Below are 12,199 nucleotides of genomic sequence, written 5' to 3' on the forward strand. Positions count from 1 at the left end.
AATGTTCATGACACATTGAGCAAAAAAATTACAAAAGAATATATATAGTATGTATACATATGTGCTACAAATAAATCTATGTAAATATACTCACATATGAAATATGTTACTGGAAGGGGAGCACACACACAAACACCAAAATATTTGCCACAATTTATTAGGGAGGCAAGATAAACCACCTTTCTTTCCAGGCTCTACGTAGGTGTGAGTCTGTTGTTATTGATTTCACCTAAAGTACAGCAAGTTTTTCTCATTCATAGGCCCAAACTGGGGGTCATTTTGCTCTTTGTTTTTCTCTCAGCAAAGTTTTCCTCAATTATATCTTTGATTGTTGCTTCTGTTTTAATTCTTCTCATTGGCTCCTTGGACAATTCTGTAATCCTTAGGCTGGATTTTTCTCTGCTGTCCTCCTTCTTTCCCTTTCTTATTTTCTTTCTTGGGAGTTTAAACTGCTTGTATTATTTTTCCGCCTCTGGGAGTTTTCACATCTCTGCTTTTCATCACAAAATTCCATTGTTCCCAGTGTCAGTTCTGTTCTTTTACCACTTCCAACACAGACTTTCATTTTATGGTTACATTTTAAGTTCACCTCCATCCATCCTCTCATCTTCTGGCTTTTCTCTTCCCTTTCATGGAGATCTTATTTTTCTGTATACATTGAGAATGCCAAATGGATTTTCCAAAATTACTTCTAATAGAGATCCAGCAGCAGATAATTTTCAGAAGTCTTCTGAATACATCATTCCTGTTCCCTTGTTCCATAGCATTTTTTTCACTCCCACATTGATTCTGTTTGCCTATGTGATCATCCTGTAACAGAAGAGATCTATTCAGACCTAGTTTTTGCTAACAAATGTAGTATATGAATGGCTCTTGACCTAATTTCTGTCCACTGCCATGCTGGTCAGATTTCCCTAACAGATCTGTATCTAGATGACAGATTGGTGCACACAGTTCTTAGTCCAGTTCTCCTGTCTACCACATGTTTGTGAAATGCTGAACTGAAGCAGGCTCTTTCTTCTCCTCCCTCCTTAAGGGAGAAGGGTCTCTGATACTCTGATAAGATGAAGTGTAGATGAGGACCAGTGCTCAGGATTTGCTGCTACAGGATTCCTTCTTTCTTAGTCTACCATCTCTGCCAATTTTATAATTTCACTTCTGAAAATGGGGCCTCCCAGAATTCATCACATTGCCATTAATATTTTGTTTTTCTTTCTGATTCCAATTTTGTTTGTCCTTTTTATTCTGGGAGTTATGATTTGGAGAGGTTATAAAAAGAGAATTCTGACATGGAAGGTTAGAAATGGCATTCTGAGTTCTACTTTTACCTTTCAAAAATGGGTCCAGTTTGGGAGAGGGATGTCTGCCCAGTTTTCAACTTGATACAGGTCAGAAATTTCAGAATCAAAGAGGAGATAACTAAGAAGGCCAGAAGAAGCATCTTTCTTAGAGTCAGAAAGGCATCACACTGTTGGAACATTATAATTTAAAATAATTCAATGTTTGTAGTTAATGTGCAAATCTTAAATACTTTTTGTTACTATCTTGATACTGATTATTGGTATATTTTATGAGGCTTTTTTTTTTTCTGCCTTTGTTAGAAGATTGAGAGAAGCTTCCTCCAACTACTTTTCGAATACTGTTTTAAACCACAATCCTCTGGTTATTAAAATTTACTAATAACTTTGTTTTAATATTGAGTATAAATGCAAATCTATCAAGCATTTTTATTTTAAATTTACTTTATGCTTTGAATTCTAATATGGAGCCTATTCCTGGTGATCAGAACCTCAAAGCCAACAACATCTGCAATCTTTCTGATTATGACTGATTTGATTTCTGTGCCAGTGTTAGTCTCTGTTAATGGTTTAGAGATGCTGTGCTTTTGAGTAATTTTCAGCAATTTCTTCATTGAAAACTGAGTAACCATTGGCAGCTTTGACTGCCTTTTATAAAAAAACTGTTGAAAAAACTGACTGTTTAGCTTAGAAAAGAGAAAAACGAAATACCTGAGCACTGATCTTTTACTATTTGAAATACTGCTGTGCATAAGAGAAGAAGCTCACTCTGTACGATCCTAGGAAGCAGACCTTATGTGACAATATGTGGATGTTACAGGGAAATGAGTCCTAATGTTAGATTGTATGTTCCTAAAGGATCCTGTTAGCTTTTGTTCATTGCATCCACAGCATAAAACACAGTGCCTTAACCACAGTAGATATTCAATGAATGCTTATTGAGTAAATGTTGTTAATAATTTCAGAGACACTTTTTGATAATGAATTCAGGCAGAGAATGGACCATCATCCAACAGCAATGTTTCGCAAGAAATCCCTGACTAGAGATGATAGATATATTAAATCATCCCAAGGTTTCTTCCAACTCTAAGTTCTGTGGCCCTGGGCCCCAGCTGAAGATTAGGAGAGAGGTCTTTTCTCTTTATTACATATTCAACAGGATTATGAACGATGCAGCTTGGTGATGCGGAGTCTAGGGCCCTGCCTTCTAGACCCAATTTAGCTGGCTATGCTACGTTGGGCAAATAGCTTCACTGTGATGGAGAAACCATGCCTACTGCAGTAATTTATGTCTTCATTTCTTGTCTGTTTATTAACACTGGTGTCCTAAGTGGTTTCCTGCCTCTAGACACTCTTAACTAATTCACTCCCCACACTGTTGTTTGAGGGATCTTACTAAAACCTACTCTAATCGTAGCATTCCTCTCTTTGAAACTCTTCTCCATAGCCTACAAAGCCTGAACTCCCTTGTAATAATTAAGAGAGAAGGCTCCAGCGTCAGACTCCACAAGTTTAGATTTTGATGCTGTTTATTCCCAGATATATCTCAGTTTCCTCATCTGTAAATTTGGGATAATAAATATTGCTACCTCAGGTCTGTGAAAATTAAATATCAAACACAGCGCCTGATCTATAGACAGAAAAGTTGGCTGCTCCACTAAATGACCCATCCCTTCCTATTCAATCTCATCCCTGCTACCCCTAGGAACTATTTACATGCCAAGCATAACTACTTCCATGCAAAGTCCTCTGCACATGCCAAGCAATGGTCCTTATCTTTGAACATGCTTTTCCCTCTACCTGAAATCCCATTGGCACTTCCTCTGGGTTGAAGTTAGCTTTCACCTTTTGAATCCAACTCTGTGTCTCCTCTTCCTTCCCTAATTGTCCTCTCCCTATTAGATAAAGTTGCCCTCTCTCCTTTGTGCCAATTACTGTTCTTTTCATGTATCATCATTAAAGCACTTACAGCACAATATTGAAATTATTTTACTATATTCCTCCTTCTGTACCAGACTGATATCTTTTTGAAGATAGAGATTTCTTTTTGTTTATTGATTTTAGAATCCCCAGTGCTCCGCTTAATTACTGTAGGCATATAGTAAAGGTCTGTTAAGTGAGTGAAAAGTTTCTGGGGTCTTTAGCCACAAAAGTAACTTTTCCTCCCGGTCTGGAGAACTATCTTCGACAACCTGTCACATTGACTTATGGAGACTTCTTCATTCTCCTTTATAACTCCACTTTTTTTTTTTTTAATTTTAGGTTTAGGGGTACATGTGCAGGTGTGTTAAATAGGTAAACTCGTGTCACGGGGGTTTATTCTACAGATTATGTCATCACCCAGGTACTAAGCCCAGCACCCATTTTTTCTGTTTCTGTCCCTCCTCCCACCCTCCATCCTCAAGTAGACCTCAGGGTCTGTTGTTCGTTTCTTTGTGTTCAGGGATTCTCATCATTTAGCTCCCACTTAAAAGTGAGAACATGCAGTATTTGGTTTTCCGTTCCTGTGTTAGTTTTCTAAGTATAATAGCCTCCAGCTCCATTCATGTTGCCGCAGAAGACATGATCTCATTCTTTTTTATGGCTGCATAGATGCCATGGTGTGTATGTACCACATTTTCTTTATCCAGTTTGTCGTTGATGGGCAATTAGGTTGATTCCATGTCTTTGCTATTGTGAATTATAACTCCCCTTTCAAGGTGGTTGAGAATGGGCTCTGTGAATATAAAATGGGAATGAACAGGAACCACATTCACTATAATTCATCTGAGCATCTAAAGAACAGAAGTTAGAACTTGGCATAGTAAACCTAACCCACAAGCACCTTAGCTACAGGTTTGCAATAAGTCAGGCACCTGGTTTGTAGATGTTCTCTCTTCTAGGCTGAAAAGGGAACTAGATATAGGGAAATACTTGTGTAAGAGTCTGGGAGGAGTTGCTTCAACAAGGATTCAAATACTGGTAGAATTAACAAGATTATCTTCTTTCAAAAGACATTAATCAGTAGGATTTTGTCTTTCTTTTTTCTTCCTTCATGTGTTTGGAGAAATAAAGAATTAGTGTCTACTGTAAGCAGCTATAACGTTTTTTAATGAGGTAAACTAAAAATACATACAATACCATATAATGCACTTACATCTTAGGTTGTAATTAATGCAAATTATGCAAAATTCCTATACAATGTGATTAGACTTCTGTAACACATAATTTATGGTTGAATTAACAAAGAAGCTGATTAAATGAGAAAATTAATTTCTGTTGTTATCCTGTTTTTTTGGTTATATTTTTGTTAAGAATATATCTGAGGACTCAAAGAAATTGGATTACAAAGTTGGAGCTATGGTTAGGACTATTTATTTCACTCCTTTACCTTCTTCGGATCGGCAAACCTACAGAATTGCATCATGCTTTCTGATAACATACTGAGGAACAAGTTTCAGTAAAATAGTATAGGGCTCCTGTAATTCCAAAATATGAGCACATGGATGTTTCTCCAACTAACTAGAATACATTTTTTAAATGGCTTATTGGCCAGAAGCATTTTCTTGAGTCTTATTTAAAAGCACTTCAGCAGGTTTTCTCATACATGAATACAGAAATTGCATATATGGTTAAATCTTCTCCGTGCTTGTAATTCGAGTGGTGGAACTGAATATAAACTTTGGAATAGAAAAATAATTGGAGCTCTTTCTCATTTATTAAGAAAATATACTCTGTAAAATGATGATAAATATTCACAGACATAACTTTCATCTCTCAGACAATAAGATTCTTGATCCATGTCTGTATCTTCTTAGTTTCTCTCCCTTCTTTCTACCCCTTTCCCATGTAACCAGCTCCTAAATTCTACCAGTTTACTTCTACAATATTCTTCCTTCTCTCCTTCCCTCCCTCCTTCTTTTATTTTCTTTCTTTTCACTCTGTCTTTCCTTCCTTTCTGTCTTCCTCCCTTCCTTTTTTCTTTTTTCCTTCATTCCTTTCTTTATTCTTTCCTTCCTCCCTTCCTCTCTCCCTCTTTGTCTCTTCTTTCCTTCCTCCCTTTCTTCCTTCTTCCCACATTTACTGAATGCCTACTTTGGGCCGGGTGCTGAAAATACAATGGTGTTTAGAACAAGGCAGAAAAGGTCACTATTTGAAAGATGCTATTGTAATATCCTTTAAATTTTTTATTTTCTGCAGAAATGAAATGAACTGTTCCAAATATACCAGTGCAGCCTGGCACATGGGATAATAAGAGTCTAAGAGCAGGACCAGGAGGGGAGCTTAGTTGAAGGACCACCTGCCCCCTCCCCCACTGTCACCAGCACCACTACCACTTCAGTTTCATCCTGGTGGCAGTTCTGTCCCTGGGGTGGAGATAAAATGTTCAAGTTGTTTTCATTTCCCAACTGGGTCACTTAGGGCAAGTTATTTCATCTTTCTGAGCCTCAGCTTTCTCATTTTGAGAACCAAACAACCTTCTGATAAGTTGTTTGTCCTGGGAAAAAATGCCCTGGTCATGCTGTTTTTAACCATTAATGCCCACTGACCATTTTATTTCTCATCCTAAAGAGTAACCTACAATTCAAGTGTATTCATCAGTCTCTTGTGAGGTTTGTTATTGTGAGTCAATGTTCCAAGCCTAATTACTTTTAAGACAGAAGAAGATTAATTTTATGACTTTAAGTCTCAGGTCAGATATTATCACACCACTGCACTCCAGCCCGGGTGAGAGAGCAAGACCATGCCAAAAAAAAAAAAAAAAAAAAAAAAAAAAAAAAAAAAAAGCAGAGAGAGACTAAATCCTAAGCTCTAAACAATAGCTTAGGATGATTTATTCAAGGTAAGTACCATCTCATGGGGCCTATGGACAGCTGGTCAGTCTCTCTTGGGATGATACTCTGGAAGAATGTGCCATCTCTCAAACTTTCCCAGGTGGCTATGAGGGTCACATGCAATAATGAATGAAACAGGGGCTTTGTAAATTATAAAACACTTTGTGTAATAAGGTTCTAAAGGAACCTTACGGGTACAAGCCTCAGTTTTAGCACGCAAAACAGATTGGATCTTCCAGCGTACGATAAGATGCCAGGGTAAAGTGATCGCTCAGAAAGAGTTCCAGTTAATAATTCCACTCCCCCTACAAGGAGTTTCACCCCCTCCCCGAAAAAAGACAGGAAAAAGACTTCATTTTTAATATCAAATCCTCCCTGCTGATTCCGTGAAGGCCTGGAAACAGCAGGTAACAATGTATAAGTGACTTTGAATTAAGACTGAACTCTCTGCGTCCTTCGCTTCTCCCTCAAATGTGGAATGATTTTCTAAGAATTTAATTATCTAAGAACACAGCATCAAAGCTGTTAGACCCTTGTTAATGTTAATTCAAACTTAATGTGCATGAGATTTAGAGATCTTGGATACAAGGAAAATGATTTCAATTTAAATAGCCTTCTTTGTCCTACACATCACAAAACATCCTTTAACACAGGTAATTTTAAAAAATAAAATACTATAACCCAGGTCTCTCCCACTAAAAAAGATTCTCACTATGGAGACATCGGACGCTGTACAAACCAGCAGGATGCGATAGAACAAACATGGGCTTTGGTGCCTTAGAAACTTAAGTTCAAATCTTAAAGGTTCACCTTGTCCATGTGTCTGTGGGCAGAGGCTTAATGTCTTTGAAGCTCAGTAAGCTAACCTCACAGCAAGGACTCCCAGAGCTAAAGACAAGAGGGTAAGGAGGGGATTGCCGAAGTGAGACAAATGCAGGGGTGTGTCAAAGCTGGTGGTCTTGGTGGAATCTGGGGCCAAGAATCAGCTGGCTCATCCAGGGCAAGGAATACACCTGTAAGGAATGCTGGCAGGAAGGATTTAACAAGTCCATTGAGTTTCATGACCTGTGATTCAATCTGGCCGATATGAAAGAAGAAACAACTTTTTCAGAAAACAATTGTTTTAAGAGCATAAAAGAAAGCCATTTTAAGTGAAATGTCTAGTGCACATGTTAACCGTGGGATGATTAGGTAACAGAAACCAGCCAGTCCTACTAGAACACATTTATTTCAAAAGTGTGAGATAAGGTCTGTGACACAATAATTCTTTTGATGGACATACAGGAATGATCAGTTCATTGTAAGCCACTTTAAGTAAGCTGAAGTCCGTTGTTTTAAAAGAGTGAAATTAGCACATTTGAAATTGGATCAACAAAGAAGGTTTATGTGTTTATAATTAACTGTAAATCAGCACCCCAGACCGCACATGTTTCATTCATGTTTTGAAGATAATTTGAGATGTCCACCATGGTATAAGAGTGGTCCTGCCTCATTAACACCTTACATTTGTATAGCCTCTGAGTAATACTGACATTGAAACAAATCTGTGACATAGTAGGACAGAATTTGTTCTCCTTTTAATAAACACATGATTTCAATCTCTCTTTAAGAGGCTAGTTGACTTATTCAGACCTACATAGTAAAGTTGTAGAGCCTAAACAAGAAACCAGAATTCTGATTCCAGAATATTTTTTTTTTCAGCAAAAAAGTATTTCAAAGGACCCACCATAAGCTAAATTATTTGGAAAACTATTTCTCTTCTCATAACACCAAGTTTCTCTTCACCATGATTCCCTGAATTCACAGTCCAGTGTACCCTCTTCTTTGCCCTTCTGCCATCAAGAATTCTATTCATAAAATAATATCGAGTGTCAGTCATTTACACTTTAGTGTGAATTTAAGCCAAGGTGGTCTTTCTCCCGTAGTCTTTTACATTTCATTCACTATCTTCTAGTACAATAATAGCAAGGTTTTGTGCCTTACAAAAAGGATTTCAGGAGCATAAATAGCTTTAATAGTTTTGGATAAGGGACTTCTTCTAAGAGCTTCCAGTGAAAAATAACCCAGTATACATCTATGAGCCTAATATATAAAACATCCTTTACACAAGATAGTAAGCTTTCTAAAGGATGGAATCATAGCTGTCTTGTTAGCTATTATGTCACCAGTGGTTGGATACAGAGCCTGCTATGTAGTTAATGCTCTGAACAATTCTAGAATCAATAAAACTAACCTAACAAATATAGCAAGTGATGTCAAATATGTCACATTTTCATAAACTGGGTAAAGATAATAGACACAAAATGACATATTCTAAAGAGTTTTCCAGCCTTTGGTAGGATTGGAAAATAATCTCTAAAGACAACAAAAAAATTGACCATCTGCCTGGGAGTCACTTATGAAATTAGGTAAAAAAGAGATTAAAATGGCTGGACATGGTGGCTTACACTTATAATCCTGGCATTTTGGGAGACCAAGGCGGGGGGATTTCTTGAGGCCGGGAGTTTGAGACCAGCCTGGGCAACATAACAAGACCCCATCGCTACAAAAAAAAAATTAGCCAGGTGTGGCAGAGTGCACCTGTAGTCCCAGCTACTTAGGAGTCTGAATCAAGAGGATCTCTTAAGCCCTAGAGTTTGAGGCTGTATGTGAGCTGTGATCACACCACTGCACTCCAACCTGGGTGACAAAGTAAGACCATGTCAAGGAAAAAAAAAAAAAAAAAGCAGATACAGATAGAGACTAAAATGATAAAGAAGGGGTCAGAGACTCCACTAATGTGGTGACAATATGGTTCTTTATAAGGCAACACACCCAGAGTTTCTTTGTTTTTTGTCACTATTTCAATGTCATATTTGCATGTTTTTATAATGTCACAGAACAAGTAGAACCCTGACTTAGGTTTCGTGTTCTATCATATTTCTTTGATTTGCACATTTCTCCTTTGAAGTGTGGGATCGTTATGTTGGGCTGTTAGATGGGGTCATGTTACAATAACGGGCAGGGGCAAGTTGTGCCTCTTCTCCTGATACTTGGTCATAGCCTTTAAACTCCAGATGAGATGGGGTGAATGTTTACTCAAGACAAAGGGAAATGCTGTTGTTCAGGAGGAATCAAAATCCAAGTCCAAATTCAAGCACAGAAAAGAAAGTGTGACCATGGGAAAATGAGCCTTGGGGTTAGATTTGGGAAAATGAACATGTAACCAACATTTGGAGCATAAAATCAATGAAGTTAAGTAATTTAGGACTGAGGTCAATAACAGTGTAAGGCTTATACTTAATCAGTGTTACCTGTGTGTGTGTGTGTGTGTGTGCATCTATGTGTGTGTGTGTCAGAGTTGCTATTTGCTACACTTGCTATTGTGAAGGAGGAGGACAGATCAAATCGTGTCCTATATTGGTTTTTATTTCATGCCAGTAAGACTTCAAAATAAATAGACATACTCCACTTCTTGAAGGCAAGTACAATGTCTTGATCAACAATTTATTCTTTGTTGAGTGTAACAGATGCATAACAAATATTTATTGAATTAATAAATCCATCAAAGGTGACAAATCCTGTGATTATTTGTTCGATAAAATAATTTAACAATCAAATGTTGTTAGTTACAGATTGAATTATTCTGAATATAACTCTCCAAGTTGCTGAAGGGTTTTTTCCATCTAACTAGATTATTGTCTAGTAGGGAAGAGTAGTTTGTGTTGTTGCTCAACTGGTTTAAGTTTTTCAATGTTTTGTATTTTATTTCATCACAAAGGACAGAGATAAAATCAAAATCTAATTTCAAAGCACATTTCATAAATGGGTGTGGAAAAATATGACAACTGAGCACTTATACTACTTCACATACGTACCTTGTGCAGCTATTTAGACTGCCTAGGGCATATAGTGTGCTATTTCTACAAAGTATTAGGTTATTGGGAAATTTAGGATTTGTCAAGATTCCTAATTATCTAAGAATACTTAATGATTGTCACCGGGGTGACTCAAGGAGGCTGCCCGCAATCCTTCAGCTTGACATTTTCCCAGAAGCAATCATAAATACAGTGGGGATCCTTTGCAATTGCAATTATGTTTTTAGGGACTGGTTATAGGAACAATTTGTTCCCTATTTATTTGCCTGCCTCATTCCAGGAGGTTTTTGAGGAGGCAAGTTGAGTTATGCGTGGACTTTCCTGCCATCATTGTTTCTTTCAGGGAATGTAGAACAAGAATCCTAAAATGTAGACCAAATCTTAGCACTTCTTCACCAAGAGCCTTTCAATGACTTCTCTCTGACCACAACCTAAAGGAGTCCTGCCTGGCTGGCCGCTGATGTGTGAGGGGATCTTGATAAGAGATGCTGCTGCGGGGTAGGTAAGACTCACCACAGAGGGCCTCTACGCCAGGTCAAGGAGACTACATTTTCTCTTGTAGGCACTGGGGAACCATTACACGATTTGAAATAAAGGCGTGTTATAATCAGATTTGGGTTTCACGGTGTATAACCATCATATAATATTTTTCTCTGGGAATGTGGATCTTTACTGACCTTTCTGAAAATAAAGCCCACAGAAGGAGCAAATCTTCCTCTAAAAACTAATGACATATATTGAGGGAGTAACAGAGTACAAATGTGAGCACAACTAAAGGTACCACGTTTCTATCTCACGTGGACAGTAGCCACACAGCTGCCCAGAGAGAGATAAGTCTGTGCAAGGATCTCTCTCTTTGGAAGTTTTTAAAGAATCTTAAGAGGGTGATCAGAGTGATCAGAGTCACTGGAAAGGAATTAGTTGGACTGATCCTTTGAACTGTAAAAAAGTCCAGTGGACCAGTCACTAAGAGAGTTTTGTCCTCATAGACTCACAGAGGCTTCTTCTTTTGAAGACTTGCAGATCACTCTCCCATCCCAAATGCGTCTCTTTGAGGAGGGGGTATGTAAAGCATTCAGTGGCCATCTCTATTATAGGACTCAGGGCATTATTTTGCAAAACCTATCTGTTATCTTCCGTTATTCTGTGAGTTACTTTGGAACAGAACTAGTATTTCATTCCTTTATTATCAGTGCCTAGCACAGTGTGTCATTCACGTGGAAGGTACTTAGGAAAGTTTTTTGATCAATGAACATATGACTGATAAAAATATGGATCTTATAAATAAAACCAGACCTAGTTGTTCAGAGAAATAGATTCTAAGGGATATTTTGAAGGCTCCAGTCCCAAGGATACTTAAGGATATAATGGATAAGCTTACATAGGTGTGAGTAATTAAAAATCGATGTGCATTTTTTCATCCTCAAGAGAAACAAACACAGGTACTCCCTTGTTCTCCTTCCTGCCAAACTCCAGGAAACCACTAATCTACTTTCCACTCTACAGATTTACCAGTTCCAAATATTTCATATAAATACAATCATACAATAAATTAAAAAAAAAAAAAAGAATCACTGTGCAGGTGGGAACGTGACTAAACAAGCTTCTGGGTTCCTCCAGCTAAAACTGGATTCTCTAAAATTAGTCATATGTAATAACTTCAAAAAATATGCCAAATTCTAGCAATACGGTTTATTTTATCGACAGCTATTAACATGGATTAATGGTGCACCTACAGTGAAGATGGAACTACTAAGGACATAATGACAAAAAAGAACCCGAGTTTTATAATCAGATGATGTAGGCTGGAATAAATGCTCATTAAATTCGCACTTGAATGGCCGTGTAGGTAGATAAGTGAGTGACAAACTGGTCAAGTTACTTACCCGAAATCATAAAATGGGATGGGTGAAATAAACACAGATAATCTGATTCCTAGAGCTACACTGTCCATTCCCATACAGAGAAAGAAGAAGGAAAGACTGATTTGGAATATTCCTTTTGTATTGATAGAAAGAGATGCAGTTTTTTGTTTTGTTTTGTTTTTTGTTTTTGTCATGTACCATTATGTAGGAAAGCATTAAACCTAAACCAGAATCATCAGAAAGTCCTCAAATGGAGTTATCCCTAAGTCAGAAATTAAGTGGGAAAGGTTAGTTCTGAAGTGAGTTGGTTTATTCCATGCGTTTTAACATATTTTGGGTGAATTCTTAAATGAAGAGCTAATGCC

The 12,199-nt window shown here is 37.5% G+C and overlaps 1 protein-coding gene across 11 annotated transcripts in view; it reads left to right on the top strand.

The window, feature by feature from the left end:
- Positions 1-12,199, top strand: part of LOC105495139 (DAB adaptor protein 1) — a 1,257,833-nt gene that overhangs the window by 797,847 nt on the left and 447,787 nt on the right. The gene's annotated exons all lie outside the window — the stretch shown is intronic.

This window comes from Macaca nemestrina, chromosome 1 (assembly GCF_043159975.1).
Source record: "Macaca nemestrina isolate mMacNem1 chromosome 1, mMacNem.hap1, whole genome shotgun sequence".
Classification (NCBI taxonomy): domain Eukaryota; kingdom Metazoa; phylum Chordata; class Mammalia; order Primates; family Cercopithecidae; genus Macaca; species Macaca nemestrina.